This window comes from Numida meleagris, chromosome 12 (assembly GCF_002078875.1).
Source record: "Numida meleagris isolate 19003 breed g44 Domestic line chromosome 12, NumMel1.0, whole genome shotgun sequence".
In the NCBI taxonomy this organism is placed as follows: Eukaryota; Metazoa; Chordata; class Aves; order Galliformes; family Numididae; genus Numida; species Numida meleagris.
The window spans coordinates 8,113,730-8,135,072 of NC_034420.1; the positions used below are offsets into that span (position 1 = coordinate 8,113,730).

At 47.2% G+C, this 21,343-nt stretch overlaps 1 long non-coding RNA gene across 1 annotated transcript; it reads left to right on the top strand.

Annotated features, from left to right (window-relative positions):
• LOC110405577 lies at positions 5,337-7,355 on the top strand. The gene is made up of 3 exons (XR_002442961.1): positions 5,337-5,363; positions 6,265-6,460; positions 6,542-7,355. It is a non-coding gene; the product is annotated as an uncharacterized LOC110405577 (long non-coding RNA).

The window sequence follows — 21,343 nt, forward strand, 5'->3', positions numbered from 1 at the left end:
CAGCAATTAATCTCTTGGGAAAAATGACTAACTTTTAAATGCTTGCTTTAGTTCTTGTGAAAAAGAAGGAGTGCTTGCCTTGGCTCAGGATACATGACTACATTTAAGCTCCCCAGCCCATCTCCTCAGCACTGTCAATGCAATCTGTCTGTGTCCTGCAGGGCTCTGGCAGCAGTGATGCATCCTGACCCAGAGACATGGAGACGTGCACAGCCCCACTCGGTCCCTCCTGAACTCTCAGCAGGTCTGAGCATCCTCTTGGAAAGGCAGAGGGTTCCTTGTTGTGTTCAAGAAACATGGAGATGTGGCATTGAGGGACGTGGTCAATATTGGTGGTAGGTGGACAGCTGGACTAGATCATCTTACATGTCTTTTCCGACCCTGGTGACTCCATCAGTCTGTGTTGTATAAGTGTCAAGCCGGTCCCTAGGAACCAAGAAGGAATTCCCCTTCGCTTGTGAGCAAAAGGAATTTCCACGTTTGAAATACACAAAGATGCCACAGTCTCACCACGAGCCCTGAAATCTTTGATATTGGTACATTTTTACATACAGTGCTGCACGATTGCCAGCTAATTAAAGACATTCCTCAGGCTGCTTTCATAAACGCATTTTTGGGGAAGAAAATCTAATTCTCAATAAATAATCAATAAATCCAGTTAAATACTGTATATATGGAAAGCTATCTGTATATGCTAATGCCGCAGCTATATGCTGTCATGTGTAAATTGATTGGGAAAATTAACTGCCCATAGTTATTTGCAGACATAAAATTAGAGGCCTTCTGCTTTCTTGGTAAGAAGATAAATGCCTGTACATTTTAAGTTCCAAAACTGAAAAGATAGATGAAATACACAGGTAGAAGCCTCCTCCCAGTGATGGGAAAGCAGGCTGGTGCTGCAGACTGGCACTCGCCAGTGCCCACAGTGATGTCATTCTCCAGCAGGCTGCTGGCACCCAACAGCACCGAAACGCCAAGAGTAATTAAAAATACGACTTCCTCCAGTGCCCCAGATTACGCTTGTTGGGACGTGTTTCTTTCGTATAATGTCTCACCAAGCTGAGCTAAAGCCAGAAGTGTATGAGATGAATTGGCTGCCTCTGTTTTAGAAAGTGCTTGCAGTAAGCATTCTATGCTTGCTGAAGGATTAAAGTTTTTAAATGCCTAAGGACTGCTCTAGCATCCAAGAATTAACCAGGGAGGGGTTTGGGTTTATTTGTCCGTGGTATCAGGTTGTTGGCTTAAAACATGGGTGTTCAACCTTTTGGCTTGCCTGGGCTGCACTGAGTGAAGAGGAATTGCCTTGGGCCATGGTCGCTCCAGAAGTAATGCCTCCTATTTATTTCCATGGAAATGGCAGCAGATACAAAGAGCACAATAACACTTTGAGCAAATTCTCAGCTACAAAACTCTACTTTTCCACAGTCATCACCATTAGCTATGCATTTTTGCCAGTGATGAGCAAGACTCTGCGTGCCACACTCATAAAAATCTGCACCAGCAGAGGTGATCCACTGTAGCTGTCACCATTGCTGTAATGCACCACCCACCGCCTCACTGTGCTCACATCCTCTGCTTGGTCTCCATCAACATTCAGCAAGTGTCAGTGAAGGCCACTGGGTGACATTTTCTCTATATGGAGGAATTCAGTCCCACCCCTTTGCTTCATACACACTTCCATGTCAGATGCCATTGTGTCAGAGTCCCCCTCTGCTGCCATCTGTCACATGGCAACAAAATGTAATGGAATATTGGTGGGAAGGTTCAACCTCTACTGCTATACATCCAACATCTGCCTCTGACATCCTGAGCCAACATCGTAAAATAGGAGGCAACACTTTCAGAGCAGCCCTCATTAAATATATACTATGGTTACTGTATATAAAATAACAAAACTTAATCTTTAATGTTTTTATTAAAACATATCAAAAAGAGAGCACCAGAACCATAAAACCAGTGGGCTATGTAACCTTATTTTGGTGAAACAGTCCCTGGCTCAATGGCGGGGGCTGCAATTCTCAATGAGTTCTCAAGGTGTTTGTCAGAGATTTTTGATGAAATTCTACTCTTCCTGTGCTTCATCCTTCAAAACAGTTGATCACAAATTTTATTTTATTTTATATAGGCATTGCCATTGCCTGAGCTCGCACCACGCTGCACCCCATGCTCAGTTCCAGCCCAGCCAGGGTTCATAGCATTCCACTGCCTGGAGGATCCCAGGCATTTCCTTCTGAATGGTTTTGAAGGCTCAGCGATTAGTAACAGGTTATCCCATATGGGATATCTCTCTGGGGAGCCTGTGATGCATCTCTCCATCCAGCACAAAAGGGCTCACATAGCACAGGGACAGCAGGCATTAATTAGCATGTTGCACCATTTCTCATGGGGGCTGCCCGATTGCCACGCACCTGGGAATTGGGATAAAAGAATGGGGAGGAGCTGGGCTTGCTGGCATGGTGGTACTGCAGCAGAGCTGTTGGTGATGGCTATGTTCTGTGTTATGCCAGCAGACATCCCTGTTTCTCTTTAGGAGCACGGAGCTATGGGGATTGTTCTCTTAGCAAAAGCTGCTAAGCCAGCTTGTCACCTCCCCTTTCATTTCTGGGTGACTGTGAGCAGCTGAGGTGCCCTCAGCAAACCTTCAGCTCAGTAAGGAGGTGCTGGGATCGTGGAAAATGTTGCTGCTAGTGTAACACACCCACAGGATGCAGCTGAGGCTTGTGCGTGTTACAGAGGTGCGTTAAGTGGTTCCTCAAAGTAGTCATAATTGACTAATTAGGCTTAGTCAGAGGCTTTCCCAGGCATGGTTCATCAGTCAGGCATCTGACACATGGGTGTACAATGTTTTTTTGCTGCCTGAAACATGCAATAAAAGTTCCCTGGCAGTATGGCTCCTTGTGGCTGCTTTGGGCAGGGTGTTGGGATGGGGGTCTGCAACCACCCCTTCCTCCTGCAGCAGTTATGGACTATGGGTGTCTGTATTTGCAATCTGATTTTCTGTGTAAAGAAGAAAGGCAACCTCAGCAAGTAACTTCAGGTGAGTTTATAATGTGATGTGTGTTAGTAGGTGGAAATGGGATGATCCAATCTAGTCGGGTTTTTTTGTTTGCTTTTTTTTTTCCCCCAAAGACCCTTTCAGAGGAAAGAGAGCTGGAGAAATTAAGAAGCAGCAGAAAGCCCTGGTGAGAAATAATCAGTTGCTGCTTTCAAAGCTCTGCAGTACAATCATGAGAATGCTGGTATCACTGTCACATCCCATCCCCCCCCCCCCCCAAGGGTGACAGCAAGCACAGAGCTGCAGGAGATGCAGCAGCTGACTTGGGTGCAGACAAGGCTAACTGAGACACACTCCTTCTGCCTTTACTCGTGGCTCTAATGCACCTCCTGGGGCACAAAGCCATCTTTGGAAGGGGAAGAAACAGCAGAACAGATCCAGCATAAAACCAGGGCAAATGTTGATTGATAAATTAGGCAGATGTGTTGCTTTTTGTTTCTATGCTGGCTACCAGTGGGAATGAAGGGGACAAAGCTGGTAGTGCCGCAGTGCAGTCCTGGCACTCCTATGTGGCCAGGCAATAAAAGCCCATTGAACTCGACTGCAGCCCTACGTGGCTCCAGAGAAGGCTGCAGATATGTGTGTAGGGCTAATAGGACTGTAAACGTGCTAATCCTCTTGAACTCATGCTGCCATCTCTAACACAAGTGTGTGAGCTCACTGCTGTTTCCAGGAGTAGAAGCACGCTGATCCTATTTGACATCCCATTCTAAGCACAATGGAGGTGCCATGTTACCAGCAAAAGCCACAGCAAATCACTTCTCCTCATCCCCAAAAGTAAGTTATGCTATCCTCAGTAGTCCAAATCTGCAGTGCCCCTTCCAGCCACGCTTACCCCACAAAGGGAACTCATCCTCTTGAATTCAAACTAAGACTGGTACCAAATGAGGAAGGTATGTTTTCAGAAGGATAGTACTGCCTTTGTGGCACTGAGTGATGTGGTCTGGTGGGCATGGTGGTGATGGGTTGATGGTTGGACTAGATGATCTTAGTGGTCTTTTACAAACTGAATGATTCTGTGATTCTAAAGGAAATCTTTCAAGAGAGGAGTCTGAATTTACCCAGTGTGAGCTTGTACAAATGCAAGCTCACCCCTAGAAATTAAGTAGGAAGGTCAACATTTGTGGTCTCAAAATACTGAGTTCTTCAGGACAACCTCACCAGTCAAATATAAGTGTCTCTCCCCTGCTGGTACCAGGGTTTGAATCCCACATCTGGTCTGTCTCTGTGTGTCTCAGCCATCCTTCCATGTCCCAGGGCAGCAGCTGTGCAATGGAATGGGTCAGCGTGGCCTGACCTGCCAGGAAGATGGAGGTGTCAGCCTGACCAGGCTGCTCCAAATCATTTATTTTTTTTGCTGTTCCCCTTCACAAATTCCTTTTCAGCCACAGTTGCCAAAGTAAGGCAAACAGACCTTGTGCTGGGATGCTTTCCAATGCAAAGATGAGACATGTTGCTTTTCTTTAAGCCATTTGTTTAAGATATAGAAGCCAGTTCCACAGTGGGCCAAGTTCCCTTCCCCTAATAAATTATGGTCTGATTTGTAAGACCATGAAGTGCTGCTGCAGAACCCCACTAGCCCAGGGGCACACCTCTGCCCCCAGCACTCCCATGCCTGGAAGCAATAGCTGCTCCGCAAATCTGCAGCTGCTCCTTGAGGATCCCTCTGTGCACTCAGGCAGGCACAATGACAGCATCCCTTCATGGTGCCTGAGCATCTTCAGTGAAAGAGCCTCTGCGTGCAGGAGAAGCTGGAGGTGGTGCCAAGTCTCCAAAGTGCTCCTGTGCTATTTATCACATGGAGGTTTTCTCCTGGCTTCCCGGAGCTCCTTGCTCTGATGCCAGGGGAGTGACTTCCTGGAAGGAAGGGCTGAAATAAGTCACACACACCCCAGCACATCTATACTAAAGGAATGTGCAAGTTTCTTCTCTTCCAATGCTCCATGCCATGCAGCTAATTGTGGGCACAGCCCTGGACAGCAAGAACACTGCCTAACAACATGAGACACTGTGCTGCTATTGGATGTTCTCAGGTGAAATTAGCCTTAAGTATCACCCACCTGGCAGCACTGTAGTATCAAACAGGTCCTGTCCTGTAGCAGAAATGCTAAGTCATGGCCTGAACCAGTGATTGAGCACCTGGTGGGAAGGCAGGGCCAACCCAGGGGAGCTCAGGTGCATGCAGTGCACCTGAGTGACTGGAAGGGGTGGAGCCAGGATCCACTCCTTCCCAGACCTCATTTAAGGGCTGGCAGTGGAGGCAAGGGCATCTTGCTGGAGATCTCTGCATACCTGAGGCCTTCTGAAGGTAAGCAGTTTCTTTCCTTTGTTTCTGTGCTAATGGCTGTTGAATTTGAACAAATCCTCACTTGCTGTAGCCTAGGACCTCACCACTCTGCTGTAGTGTTGTGCAAGAAGCATTACCACCCTGAGCAAGGTGGTGTTTGTTATTTCACTTTCAAGCTAATTTCTTTCTACAGGTTAAGCTTCAGAAGGCAGTTTAGGATAGACTTATGAAGAAATTACTCCAGAGTGTTTATTCACGCTGATAAAACAGAGCACTTGGCTTCAAGCCTAACAACACACCAGTTGTGAATTAATTAAGTGATAATCTTTATCGGTCTGCACTACACAGAGCAATAAACCTCCACCCTGTGTGTATTAATAATCGGAGTGATGGCAAGGTGCTAACTCAATCTCAAAAAGCTGCTTATTGTGTGTAAATCCTGCCCTGCAGTGCAGCCTGGACCAGTGACCTCCAGCAAATACAAGGTGCACTGGGAGCTTGGCCTTGGGACGCCCCATGTGAGAGCAGGCATACTGGGATGGGTGCTGGGCATGCCCAGCTGCTAACAAGGGCCTGGTTGCAGCCTACCCCAAAAACAGGTTGCAGATCCTTGTAATGCATCGCTTGATTTTCCAGCCTTGGTGTTCTGGTGACCAAAGGGCTTTTGTTCCTTCTGCACAGAGCCCCCCACACAGCAGTATCACTGTCATATGAGGATGGGTTGAGATTGCTGCTAGCAAAACTGTGACAGTTGTCCACTTCTTTTAGCTCTCAAGACCTGGAGGTCCTTATTTTTACAGGCAGCACCACCACCTGTTACTGGTGGGGTGACCATGAGCACCCAGAGAAAAAGATGTTTTGAAGGACCAGCAGCCATCACCCAGGGGTCATAACAAAATCACCCGTGTTCTCTGACTCACAGGACTGAGGCCAAGAGGGTTTATTTCCAAAAATGTCCTCCAGCCCTGCTGTTGCCTTTGGCAGTTGGTTCCCTGAGCTGTGGTGCTGGCTGCTGACTGAAAGCAAGGCGCTGAGAGCCATGTTGACCTGCCCTGGGGCTCACGTCGGACCTGGCCAAAAAGTGTCCCCTCCTCTGCACAGCAGGACACTTTGTCCGAGTGCGTAAAACACACTGCTGCTTCTGATCAACAAAATTAGGAGCTCAATTATGTTAATGGATTTTTATTTTATTTTTTCAGAACACCAAGAACTCAGAGAACAATCATCTGGGGCCGGGATGTTTTTCTTTCTAAGCGGACTGTCTATGCTAATGGCTTGTGACTTGTCAACAGGAACCAAATTCCCATGGTGTCTGGAGGCAGAAACCATGGCATTTTGGCACATTTCACCACGCTCAAATCAATCACCTCTGAAAACAGTTCCGTGAGAGAGATTGGTTGGATGAGATAGATGGAAAACCAGAATTTATTCCCCATTTCCTTTCTCCACCAGCCACAGTGTACATAACTGCAGCACTTGTATAAATTGTTTAGGGAAGAGGCTCACACTCCTCTGTACACAGGGCTTTGGGTCTCAGTTCTGGTGGACCGGTAGTAAGGCTCCTTTTATGCCATGTATTTATGATGGGTGTCTTGAGACTTCTTTATGACTTGGAAACATTTATGGTGGAAGAACAGATGCCGGCCTCTATTGCTTTTCATCATCTATTTTATTTTTTAAAAACAGCATGCAATATAATTAAATATAATATGAATATGACAACATTTAGAATCTTCTGCTAGAAACACATGCAATAACATAATAGTAGAGTGATACAGTGGTGGAATATACTCACTAAGAGAATAATGTGTTTTGGCGTGTTTTCATCAGATAATATTTCCCTAACAATTTGGTTCAGATTATAGCCAATCTGATTTGTAAACCAAGAGGCGGTCAGATGGAGACTGCACTTTTTGCATCAGATAATGTGTACACAAATGTTTCATTATTCCATCTGCTCTTGTTAACGTTGACAACAGTCACCATCAATAAAGCAATACTTGCTGGCCGTTACTGTCCAGGTGCTCCCTGAGATAACATAGTCCATCCCTGTGCTATAAACTGGCAAATAACTGGGCTGTTTCCAGACACAATTGTGTGAGCTCTACTGATAGAAGCTGATTTTTTTTTAATACCGTGTACTATATAAAACAATTCACAAATAATCTAAGACCTTAAATAACTTGGGCCATATGTACATATATATTTATTCTTCCCACTCTTCACACCAAAATATCCCTATCTGCTGGCTTAGCAATCATTACTCAACCTTTTTTTGAGCTCCTAAGGGTTTTTATCTTTCCACTACACCTGCTAATATGGAGTTTGGTTTACAAAGATTGTTCTTGACAAACTCTGAGTTCATTTCTAGTAAATATCAGATGACCATTAGGACAAATACGCAAGTTTCCAGTATAATGTTAACTTGCAGTCTTTCTTTTTCATATTCATATATATGAGGTTGGATATTTGGAAAAAAATTCTCAGAAAGGGTAATGATGCAGTGGCACGGGTTGCCCAGGGAGGTGGTGCAGTCACTGTCCCTGGAGGTGTCCAAGAACCGTGGAGATGTGGCACTGAGGGACGTGGTCAGTGGGCACAGTGGGGGTGGGTTGGGGTTGGACCTGATGATCTTAGATGTCTTTTTCAACCTTAATGTTTCTGTGATTTTATGGTTCTGTGTGTGTGTGTATATATATATATATAGAGAGAGAGAGAGAGGTGCAGATTTGATGCAACTCTACGTAAGCTTCTAGAGTCAAAGCTGAAGTCAAATTTGAGTGCAAGTTGACTGTAAGTGCAGTTGTGATCCTTGCCTGGAGGACAGAGACAAGTGGGCATTACAGAAGTTCAACTCTTGGATTTGTTTTGCAGAGTGCTTCTCAGGATGGGCAGCTTGTTGGGGGAGAGAGATGGCTACTGAGAAGGCACTTGTTTTTGGCAGACTTTGGCAGCTCTGCATGCTGTAGAAAAGGATGCTGAGCAGCAGGAGTGGGAGGCAGCTGCCTGCTGCTGGGCACAGAGATGGGAGGCCGATCTGATCCAAGCATCAGTCACTATAAGTAGTCAGTCTTCTGTGAAGAGCATCACTAACCAAGCAAGAAATTGAGCATTCATCCCTTTAATATGCAACAATTATTATTTGCATAGGTGTTTGGCTGCAGGAACCCAGAGTGAGATGTTTTGCTCCTGTTTTACACTGAAACTTGACCTTATTCCCAGTTTAATTCCCTGTAGGAGTACTCTCTTTTTTTTTTTTTTTTTTTTCCCCCCCAAAACAGCCTTGAGTCCAGGGTTGGACAAGTTAACCTCCAGAAGTCCTTTCAAACTGGAGTTATTCTTTCTAACTAGACCAAACTAGAAGTCAGGTAATTACTGTGTGCAAAAAAAAAAAAAAAATGAATGGCAGTAATATATTGTGGTTATTCATTATAATTCAAACATCATTTGGCACTGTAGATCAGCAAAGCTGGGCAGCTGGTTTTTCTCTCCATTTTCTCAGGAGCCCCAGAAGGGACTGAGACGTTGCTGCCTTCAGTGCAGAGTCTCTTCTTTGCTGCCATCTCTGTTCCTGCTTTGATTGCAGTTGTCTTATCTGATGGAAAACACGCTGAATGTGGTGGCATTTATTTTTTACTTTTCTGGTATTTAATGAGAGAGAACAGTGAGCGGAGGAAGACCCTATTTAGCCTGTACCCAATGTAATGAAAGAAGAGTGCAAGAAAAATGTGCCAAGGCAGCATCTCATCTTTCTTTATCTGCTTGGACAAAAGTACTTGAGCAAGGATACCTGCTACACAAGTGGGCATCTTCACTCATTACAATTTTTTTTTTAATTTCCTATAAAATATCAGAAATATCTGAGAATATTCTTCTCAAGCAACAATGACATTTCCACTCCTGGTGGGTGCATGGCAGGCCAGCAGCTTGTGTCCAGGGGTGGTTCAGTCCATCATTGTCATTCCCAAAGGCAACATAAATCTCAGAGCGGCACCTACGCTCAAGGGCCATTAGTATGCCTGGAGCATTTTTGCATAGGGGAAACAGAATTATCTTTCTATAGCAAAGCTACAGCATGAATTAATTTTCCTTCTTAATTTCCCAGGTGCAGTAATTTCACACTTGAGGGATAAAGCTTCCCTGGTGCCACAGGGCTCCTCATCACAGCAGACTTCTGAATTTATGGCAAATCATTGCCCCAGTAGAGCTGACACAGGGAAAGCAAATAGTGGCAGTGCTGTGGGGAGGCTGGTGCCAGCATCTCTCCCTTTCCCCTGCGGACAGCCCAGTGTTCTCCAGGCTGAGAGGCCATGGTGTGTCATCATCAAATGCTTTATTGCCTGAGTTAATTACAACAGGGCCACCAGGATAAAAGCTGGAACGAGCCCCTCGCTGCTCTGGATGTTGGGCAGTGTGAAGGAGAAGTGTTCCCTGCAGCTTTTACATGGGTTTTCCTGGGCTGCAGCAGGCTGCAAGAAAGGGACTGAGCCTTTTTAGCACTTGCACATGGGAAATCTTGGCTCCTTGGGAGCAACTCATTGCTATGTACTAAAATGGTCTCATTAAGTTCTAATTTAGGACAATTGCATGGTACCTTCCCAGCTACTATGGAAGAGGCTGTCAGATGACAGAGTTAAATCTAGCAGCCCTTGCCTCAAAGCTCACATTACATGCAAGCATTGCGGCTTTCCCCAGAAGTGTGGAGGGGTCTCAACCAATGTCTTTCAACAGTAAATCTCAGCCTACTTCAGAAAGGCTATAGCTGCTGGCTGCCTGACAAGCCCTGGGAGGTGGTCAGTGTGTGACCCACTGAGCTGGAACAGTGAGATTAAACAGGGCTACTCTACTTCCTAGTTCATCTCTCTTTTTGGCTTAAACTTTGTGGAAAGAACAAACTAAATAGGGAAGGGACTGCTTAAAATAACCGTCTCAAATGAGTATCTTAAAAAAAAAAAAACAGATAACAAAAAGCCACCGAAAGACAAACACGGTTACACAACAGCACTGCCAAGATCAGGTTGAAATGCAGAGCTGAAGCCAAGACCATCTATCTCCTCTCCCTTTAACAGCTGAGGTCTGGGAGCAGTCGGTGTCATGCTGTGGTGTTTGGGCAGCACGCAGTGAGGCAGAGATACCATCACCTGATGCTACACCTGGAGAGACACTGGGCTATGCCATGAGAATGCAGCGCTGGCACTGCCGAGGCACTGATGCCATACGTGGTGTCACCCACCACGCCCTGGAAGAATGTAGGTCTTTTATTCAACTCTTTTTGGCAGAAGAAAGAGAAAAGCTGCTACCTGTCATCGCAGATGTGTCAGGCTGAAGTTATGGGCTCCAGTGAACATCAGCTCCTTCACCATTCAGACAGCCATTACAAAACAATAGGCCTGTTGTTCATATATTAATTTCCTTCTCCATTCTTCTCGCATGTGAAGAGCAAAGGTGTTTGTAGTACCATTCTGCACATGCATTTTTGTGAGCTAGTTCCTTCTCCTGGTCAGGTTTACATGCAGTTGGGATTGTCCTGGAGGAAAAGAGAGAAGGAGATGATCAGAAAGTTCTCCACCATGTAGGACCTGCCAATAGCACTGACTCCTTCAGGCTTTTAAGTAACCACAGATGTGCACCTAGCTGTATTCAGCAGGACACGCAGTGCTGGGGGTGAAGAAACTCCCTCCTTGGGTGCCACCCCTACTGAGGCTTCTGCCATTTATCTGACCAGGGACAGGATAACGGGACTGATGGACGGGGTGGACTAGCAGCCAAACTGGGATAATGGTGCTTTGCATCCAGTTTCTTCCTGCCTTGCCTTGCTCAGTAGTCCCCGCTCCTCTCTTGATCCTTCTGCTCCTTTCTCCTTGTCTTGTTCCCTCTCCTGCTGCAAGGTGGATGCAAGAATGCCACGCAGAGCCTGACACAAAGTGAGGCTGCAGCAGTCAGTGCTGGCTTAGCCATTCCCAGCCTCAGTCTGCAGAAAGTTTAACCTCTGTTCATTGCACTTTCTCAGCCGCTTCCCTTGTGCTTGTTGCTGACTTGGCAGTAAAAGAGTTCAACAGTAAGGAATTCTTTTCTTTCTGTTTACAACCCAGGAAAAGAGTACTTTAATGGTCTTTCAAACAGAAGAGAAAAAGAGAGAGAGAGTCCATCTTGGACAGATATCAAATGGATGCCAGCCTGGTTTAGTCTAATAAAGAGCATAATTGAGATCAAGGTTGAATTGTTTATGCTGTTCCTGCTGGAAAAGGTGCTCCAGGATAAGGACTGTGATGTTCCCGAAACCTGGGGAATTACAGAGGAATTTCTCCGTGGCCCAGAAGGCACTGACCTCATTCCTCCGCCCTCCCACGCCCAGCAGTTTACAGGTTCATTGGGAAAGATTAAGGTAATGAACTGTTCCCTTCTCATTTCCCCATCCATAGACAGAAATAAGCAGGAATCCTCAGGCCAGAGATACGACACTGTGTTTATCATAGCATGTTCCCAAGGGCTGGAGGTGAAACTATGTGCTGGTGGGCAGGAAGAGGAGGACATTGCCTAGGTGAGAGGGACCAGTTCTCCACGTTCGCTATCTATTGCCACTGACATCCTCCCTTGGTATCTACCTGTAAGTTAACCACAGGAAAGTTATGGCATGATTGACAAGCCATTTCCATTCTCCAAGAACATTTGATGCATCACTAGCTGCAAATAACTGAAACCTCCCATGAGTTAAACATCAAGCAGTTAAATGAAGTCATATTCGAGTTCAAATTCAAGGTGATTGAAGGCACTGGGTTATTCCGGGCTGTCTGGGAGATTACTTTCAAATCCACTACAGTGATTTAGGAAAATAAAAAGTGCTCCTTTGGGAAACACCTCAGGAATAGGGTTGTCCCCAGGGAGGAAGCACAGACATGCTTGCTGTTTGCGGGGATGCTGGCAGAGCCCTGGGCAGCATGGGAAGAGATATTGTGGTCAAGTACAGATTGGGGCTATCAACATGAGGTGCTGCTCTTCAGCTGGATGCTCGCTGTTGCTCCAGAGATGGACACAGCTGCTACGTTGGGCTGTGGTGCAAAGCTGGTCCCCAGGGCTGGAGGGGCTGTCAAGGCCCAGGTCTCAGTGGGGATGCTGGGGTGCCCTGTGGTGGCTGCTGTCCCCAGGCGGTGTCCTGCAGCACCCCAGCTGGCTGGGGACAGGGTGACAGGATGGGTGCCTCTGGTTTGGCAGGTGACCGCAGGAAGCACTGTACTACTGAGCTCATTTCCACCAGGACCACAGGTTCATTAGGAGTAAAAATAACCCTGGAAAAACAGAGCCAAAGCCCTTTCATGGATTGCCTCAGTTGTGGGGCTGACTTTGTCCAGCTCCAGCCAAGGATCCTCCCTTTCCGCCCTGCCTGTGCAGCCCTTGCTGCTTCTGCACCCGCAAGTGTAATGATATGGCCAGGACCAGAGGAACCACCCTTGGCATATCAGGTGGTTTGTATCATCCTGCTCAAGCCTGCTTCTTAAAGAACAGCTTTTGCCATTTCTAAATCATAGACGTTGTGTCAATCTTTTGCAAAAGCTGGAATTTTACATAGAAGAACAAGATATGGGCTTCTAAATGAAATGCTCTGCCTTGGTACTTTTCCTCCTGTGCTCCTTTGGACATTTCTTGCAGTCTTACTGTTTGAATAAGTAACTTTTCCAGCTCATTTGCAAATATGCCTTGTGCAGCAAATAGAGCTCTAGCAACAGCTGATTTTTCAGTTTCATTGGTGAACAAACAAAAAACAGAAAAACAAATTAGCTCAGACCAAAGACAGCATTTTTCCTGAAGCTGCTTTGCAGACCAACAGCAAAGAAGATGAACTAGACCCAAAACAAAGAGACTTATTTAGCTTATTTGGGCAGCGTTCATTCTTCTTTTTCACCATTTTTCTCAAAAAAAAAAAAAAAGAAAAGAAAACAACATCAAGTTTCAAAATAAAATTTGATGGTTCTGAAAGATGAGGCAGAAAGGCTTCTAGCAAACATGTCAAAACAGAAAGAACTGCAGCACCTTTAGCAGCGAGTGAGAGGGAAATCTTGGAGGGGGAAAATGTTTCACTAAACTCGACCCACAATGTGTGGATGATTTCCTTCTCCCATGAGCTGCATTTTTCCCAAAATTTGTTATCCACTGAGGGCAAGTGCCCAGCTTCCCAGTTAATCTCCTTTGCAGCACTGCCCTGGAGAGAAGGATAAGTCTGTACAAAGGAGAAAGACATGGAGATCCAGGGACAAAAAGTGCAGGACAAAGGACAGAAGAACTCCCAGCAACAAATACATTTCCTTCTAAGCCACTTACTACTGAATTTTAAGCCATAGTGAATGTACTTAGTTCAGGGTTCAGCAGTCAGTGATAAATGTGAGGGTTATTTCTCACTTTGCTTCTGAGTTTCTGATAAGAAATGTTCGCATGCTTCCCCTAGAGGAATTAAACTGTAAGAAACCCAAATCTGGCAGAGCTTAGTTCCGCTCAGTTGTGCACAGGAAAAATGAAGCAATTGAGCTCAGTCCACATCTAGCGACGTATTAGGCACTGCAAAATTAATGAGGGGCTACATGTGTTACACGTGTTTCCTTGCATGATCCTGTCTCCTGGGGTTGAACCACGGGCTGACTGTACATTGCTACTTCTCCTGGCTCACATCAAATTAGATATTCATCGAAACACCAACTTTGTAAAGAAGAGGCATTCTTCACAAGGAGATAACATTTTAAAGCAGAAGTGTCTGCTGGACTCCAAGAAGCCTCAAGTCTTGTTGATACAGGGGCTGCATGGGAGCAACTTCCTAAAATTGGTGTAGAAGTTGAGGGTTTTCTGCTCCATGGTGCCACTGTAGGAACAAAGTGTGTCACCTTGAAGCCCATGACCAGCAAACAGTCCCTTCCCCACTTCCATTGGGTTTTTGGTGGTTTTCATAGAACGGAGCTCCCAAGTAAGGGATGGTGACCCACCTCGAAGTGGTCCAGGGCAGATGGAGGAGCCAGCCATGCATTTATAAGAAACAAAGGCAGAAAGACCCACTCAAAGTCATTGTTGCCCATTTGGATGTGGAAGGATCACATGAGTCCTTCTGGAGCAGCAGCATTGCTGCTGTTCTGCACCAGTGATGATGAGGAAAAGGTCCCTTTTGGGAAGGGGACAATGCCAGGATCCCTGAGTTGCAGTGTCACTGCAGTCAGGTGTAATGTAAGGCTGTAACAAAACCCAGTGCCAGGGCTCAGGCAGGTCTCACAAGCCTCCATATTACACAACAGGAGAGAAGCTTAAATTAATTATTCTCTGGGCGATTAACCTTTGTGAAAGCAGATCAAAGCAAAAGCGGCAGCATTGTGGTGGACACCTCCTTTGCAAAGCTGAGAAATGTTGCAGAGCTGAGAAGCAAATCGAAGCCGTGTGAAAAGCAGAGAGCAAGTTACCCCATCTCTGAGAAGAAGCTGATGAAAATCACTGCAAAAGCAAATGGCCCCGGGTTACAGCAGCAGCTTCCCTGCAACAACTGTACCACAGCTTGTAGCTCCTTTGGAACACTCTTTATTAGAACAGCAATTGGCTGTCACAGTGGAAAATATTTCACCGAGTGCATGGAACTTCAGTGTGCAATGAAAACTACATGCACTCGGTGAAATATTTTCCACTGAAAAAAATGTATTTTTTTGCTAAATGAAATGTTGTTGGTCTTCCAAAGGGAAAGGTGCATCTTTATGTTTAGGAAGCATTTACAGAAATATCGGGGGAAAAGCTGTTTTCATTAATATCTTTCAGTTTGAAGAATGAAATGACAATGTGTTCCACAGTAAAATTCAGCAAGATTATGTTTTCTTTTCCTTTCTTTCATCAACATTTTGTGTGTGAGAGGATCCCACTTTGTGCCTGACTCCACCAAATTCATGCACGTGACACCTAGGCAGATGAGCACAGCCAGGGCAGCAGTGCTCCTTCAGCACGGTGCCCCAGCCCTGGCAGCAGCAACCTCCAGAGCACACAGAGATGCAAGCAACAGGGAGAAGCAAGGCCTGAGGAACTCACTCCAAGCGGCAGCAAGAACCACCCAGCCTCAGTGATGCTCCGGGTTTTCAGATGGGGCTGAAGCTCCCCCTGTCCTTGTTGGCAGGGCAGGGCCAGGGGAACACGCTGAACTGGGAGCACTGCATCTGCTGGTGGGGACAGGAGCTCCCTTGTCCTCCCACAGCGGTGCTACTGCACAGTGTTGGGAAAGGATGTGACCTTTCACAGAACATATCTGAGCTGGGGAGCTTTATTATTCCGTACCAGCTACAGACTGAAGGCAGATTAAGTTGTCCCAGAGACAAAGCTGACCTCTGCAGTCTTCCTGCCAATGCTTTGTCAAGGCAGAGGTGGATTTAATGAGGTGGTTATGCTGGTCTGACAAACAGCAGTGAAATCAAAGGGTACAAATCATGCTTGAACACATCTGTATCAGCCAAGCAAGGCGTTGTGGATCTCCAAGGTAAGGCTGCTCCTCAGCATGGTGTTCTCCAAAGAGCAATTGTGGAGCGTGGAGCTGGCAGGGAGGCACTGTAGAGCTCGACACAGGGGCCATGGGGGGGTTGCAGCACACAGATTTGGATCTGCAGAGGCACCAATGAGAAATGCACTCTGCCTGGTGCCCGGCAGGACACAGACCTGAGGGAACCACGGTCATGCCAATCCCTGAGCCGCATCCTGAGGACCTTTTCACGCAATCTTGAGCCAAAAAGACCTGACCTTTCCTGCCAGGCCATTTGCCAGCTGATCCGGAGAGGCCATCTGCCCCCACCACAGTGCCACCACGTGTCCCTCCCGGCCGGGGCGATGACAGCCCATAGCAGCAGCCTCCCACGGCTAGGAACCAAGCATGCCTGTGTTTGCTCTTTGTTTTTGCACTTTGCAGGTTTGTTTTTCCAGCTTTTGCTTCCAGGAGCTGTTTATTATGCCAGGAAAAACAAAAACAAAACAAATCCCACAAAACAAACAAACGAGAAAGCAACAAGCAAGCACGATCCTGTCTGCTCGGGATATTTCCATCTCTTCACTTTGCTCTCAGCAGCTTTCTGAATGTGTGACCTAAACAAACACAAAGTCTTCGGTGTGGCCCATCCTCCTGTCATGCACCATTTGCTGGGATCACCTCTGTCCTGCAGGCACAGGCAGCCCCAGTGCCTTCCTACTGTCAGCACGGGCAAAGCACCATCCTTGCAAAGTGACAGCACAGCAGCTTTATCTGCCTTTACCTTCATCCACAAACACAGGTGGGCTGGTGTAACACAACCCCCCCTCGGCCCTTTGCTTGCTGCTAAATCAATCCGGGGATGCTAGAAGTTGGCCACGGGGAGCTCATGGCACTCACAGCTCTAGACCCGCTGATTAAGATAAACAATCACCGTGACATTTTCCTAATTATGGAGAAGACGTTCCTAAGGGGGACTCAACTCACTGCTGTGGACTGATGGAAAAAATAATAACTTACGTTGCTGCAGTATTTTTCATCCCGTAAGATCCAACGGTATGCTATAAATGTAATTTATGTGCGGGGATTATTCTGCTCGTCACTGAAACACAACAACTTTGCAAGTGAGCAGGAGCAGGATATGGGAAAAGCGTACTGTGGGCTTAGGTCAGGTTTTGTGACCGAAGAGGGGCCAGCGCAGAAAAACATATCTGAAGGGGAATTCCAGCAGGTTGGGGCCCAGAGCCTCTTGCGACAAACACAGAGTTGTTCAGTCAATGCTGCTGGTCAGGACCATGAGTTTTGCCTCTCTTTGGCAAACCAGCAGCTATTTCAAAGTGATCCAAGCACCGTCCTTTGTAAATTTCTCTTTAAATTCCCCCTGGGGTTTAGCAGCGCCTTCACGGGGAACGCTTGCTGCAAAGTGGCTTGGTGCAGAGACTCATTCTCTGATAGTTCGGCAAAATGATCTTCTCCATGAGCTGTGCACCCAGGTTATGAAAAGAAACCCAAGCCCGGCCGGCTGCAGGGAGTCAGGCACGAGCTGCAAACAAACAAAGCCTAGGAAGGAATCTCAGCCTGGCTTTTGGGGCTGGATTTTATTTGACTCAGGTTACACAGATCAGAGCTACAGATGTCACCATTTATCACTTCATCTCCAAGGGGATAAATATTGTCTGAGCGGGTCCCAGCACCCGGAATACGGGTGTGTGGAGTATGGCATTTTGCTGCAAGCAGGACTCTCCCCAGCAGCCCCTCTGGTCTGGTCACACACATGACCCTGGACACCCAGCCTGGCTGCCCTTCTGTCCCTGGTGCATTCACTGCATGGGGATTCAGCAATGCACTGCCGTCAGGCTGCAGGGCGGGCAGGAGCACGGCCCAGCACCCAGCTGTCACCCTATTGCCCAGCACCTCCCTGCAGCTGGACCCTGGTGGTGGCTGTCCCCTTGCATGGGCGGGCAGTGGCAGGACCCGGCTCCACCCAGGCCATCTATCCCAGCTCTCAGCCCATCCCCAGCGTTGCACTGCTGATAGCCTGAGTTTTCCAGGAATGAAACATAAACATCCCTCTGAAGCTCATAAGACTGTTTATTTGCCTTGTGCTGTTGCCTCCTTTCTTGGTCATGGTTGCAAGACAAGATTTTTCTTTTTTTAAACTTCAATGGAAAAGAAAATTAATAGCTTCCTCCAGCTACTGCCTGCTGGCTGGCCAGAGTAGCTGACAGGCACAAAGGGTGACTTGTGACCCTGAAATATTGGCAGCATGTCCCCAAGCTTCGGGAGGGCTGGGAGGTGGCTGGTGCTCCTCAGCTCGGCGCTCCCTGTGAGGATGGTGCGTCCAATAAAACTCATCTCACTCACGTCGCTCCTCCGGTGGGCACTGCACAGCCTTGGCTCCCACACAGGTGCAGCTGGAAGCAGCTCAGCAGCCCCACAGGTCTGAGCAAAGCGGAGCAGCACAGGAAAGCCCCAGAGCTCCTTCCGTGCTGTTTGCTGGGCTGAAGAGGGTCAGAAGCCACAGAGTGACATCTCCTAGAAGCCCATCCTCAGGGACAGAGAGCTCAGCACCGAGGCCTGGCTCTACAAACTCGTTCTGTGAAGTCACCATGACCCCTAGAGGGAGAGGTGCACAGTTTTCCTGAGGCTGCTGCACACTTCTTTGCCTGCCTGGCATCTTGCAAACCCTCCTCCTCCTCCTTCCCATGCCAGGCTCCCACTGGGTCCGGCTATAGTGGGATGAACTTCCCCTGAGCTTCGTGAGATTATTTTCTGGCATCTGCAGACTTCACTCACAGATTTTCATCGCCTGTAACAGAAAGTTATGTGGATTTTGTTTTTCCAGCAGTGAGTCAGTATTTGGTGTGCAATTGTTCTTTTATCTAGAAGAAAGCCTACATTGCATGGCCCAAATGTGGCTTCCCTGGAATTTGCCCTGTATACCAAATAGATTTCATGGGAACTTTCTCTCATTTTTTAAATTTTCTGTGGATCTATTTTTTACTTTGCCCTATTTTCCACAAATATTCTCTGGGTTTTTTTGGTCTCACATCCTCGCTGACATCTCATTGTTCAGCTTTTGTTTTCTCCTGTTTTGCTCCCTCTTTTCCTGCCTGAGCCACCAGGACTTACACCTCATGTCTTCGAAGGTCAACCTATGGCAAGTGTGCCCTGGGAAACCCCTCATGGAAGGTTCAGAGCCTTAAAAGCTCCTCTAGCTTGCCAGGACTGAAGGGTAATTCAGATAGATCTCATGCCAAAGATTAAACTCCACGGCAGAGGACAGCCACGGAGAGTGCTGTCACAGAGCCTCACTCCTGGGTGGATGCAGCCAAGCTGTCACCATCACACATTTAGAAGCATGGCTGTGCTTTTGTCCTCAGGTTTTCACTGCATCAGGGCCTGACTCTGCCCCGAGGCTCTGTGTTCCCCAGGGACTGGGAAGGACTTACATTCAGTGACAGGTTGGATGGGATTCATGGTGCGCAATCCCAGTGTGACCAGTCTGTAGCGCATCTCTTACATGGCAGTCCACTGCATCTTCATGGTGGCTGCACACCCAGGACTGCCATCTGCTGGCACTGGCTCTGAGGCCGTCCCCAGGAACGAGAGCACATGGCCTTGCTTTGTGCAGAATGGGGTCACACTCCATGTCCTGCTACTCCAGCTCTTCCTGAGATGCTTGCCTTGGGCTCCTTCCTCCTGCTGTTTTTCCTCTGAAGCTTTCTGCACCACTGGGTGTCTTCACCCACTCCTACAGGTTGTCACTATTTATTGCCTTTTCTTCTGTCATCACTGCACTTTCTGTGTCCTGTATCTCCATTTCTGGCTCATCCAGGAGGGCAAATCCTCCCTGGATGCTCTTCTAGGTGGGAGCCGCAGTGCAAGAAGGTAGGAATAGTCCTGAGCTGGGTGCCCCAAATGCTGCTCCAGAGACAGAGGCTCCCTGGCTGGGGCCAGCAGCAGCCATCTGCTCCTTTGCAGTTGCATCTAGGAGCCTGGTACACATGAAGTGGAAAAACACTGGGTCAGGAGCAGACATCCAATCTGTTTGCAGGAGGCAGTTTTCCTAACTGCTTGGCTGGTGTGTGATCACCCCTGTTACCAAGCACCATGTAATGCAGGAGCTAACTAGTCTTCTCAGCATCATTTTTCAGTCCATAGGTTTCATTTACTCTGGCCCCTTTTCAGTGCTCCGGGCTGAGGAAAGTGCTGTCTCAGCTCCCTCTGTATGCACAGCCCCAGCATGCTGCTGGGTCCCCACTGCTGCTTCTGGGTCATCAGCTTGATCCCTTTGGTCTCCTTCAGTTGCTGTTTTTCTTAGAATCAGAAGGGGAAGAAAGAGGGCAGAGAGCTCTGTATTTTGCTGGGACAACCGAAATCAAACCCAGAAGGTCTCTCTTGGGTTCAAGTTTGGGGCTTTGGGACATGTAACAACAAAGTGTTGAGGCGATAGAAGGGAGGAGCTGCACTGAGGATCGCCCAGATCTATGGGTGCTGGTTGTCTGAAGGAGAAAATGGCTTGGGTTGATTGCTGGAGAATTACAGTACCTCAGGTTAGGGAGAGAGACTGAATAAAGAGCATGTGCTGGAATTCAAATATGGTCACTCTTGTTCTTTTCTAAACAAGGCTATGTGTTCATCTCCAGCCAAAAAGTGGTGGCTGGGGACAGGATATTGTCCCTTCTCTAGCCATTTCTGCACACATCTGGCCACAGAGCTTCCAACAGCTGCTGTGTAGGATTCTGTTTGCATACTGGTGAGAGTTTGGGCTCTTTGATGCCTTAAACAAAGCCACATCACTGCTTTGAAGAGGATGAGCTGAGAGCAGGCTCCTCCAATCACTCAGCTTTTGCACCAGGTACAAGGAGCTGTTCAGCTTCCTCTGCTCCTTCCTCTGTTTACAGAATAACAACTACAGTGATTAATAACACTCCCAGGATTCATTTCTTTCAAGCCGTAAAAACTTGCAGCATCAGTGGCTGTATTCAAAAACTCAGGGTACCCAACTGGAATTATCTGGAGATTAAAACTGGTGATAGGAGAATGAGACCCCAGGCCTGGATCCAGAAGGACATCTGAGAAATCAAGCAATTATATTCCAAAGGCATATCTTTTTGTGTTCTCACTGTTACAAATATAGCACACAGAACAGGCTCTTCTCTGGCAGTGCTTGTCTATTTTGCTCATCAGAATAGTAGCCAACCAGTTGATAAAGATCTTTGCTGTCAACCCTTTTAGCTAAGAAATGAAGCTTGAATGAACCTTTTGTAGACAAACAACTGGAGGAGAGCGAAGTGAAACCATGCATTGTGCTGTGAATCAGCTCCAGCACTTCAGCAGTTCTTCTCTCCAAGCTTCCACAACCCTCTAGCTCTTATTCAGGGTTGACTCAATTTACCGTCTCTTCTCAGTTAACCCCAACCAGAGGGAAGCCAGGCAGCAAAGTCTCGGGTGAGGAAAGACCTGAAGGTGCCTTTCTCTCACTGATGTCCCTGCAGCTCCATCACGTGCCTGGGACTGATGTTTCAGTACT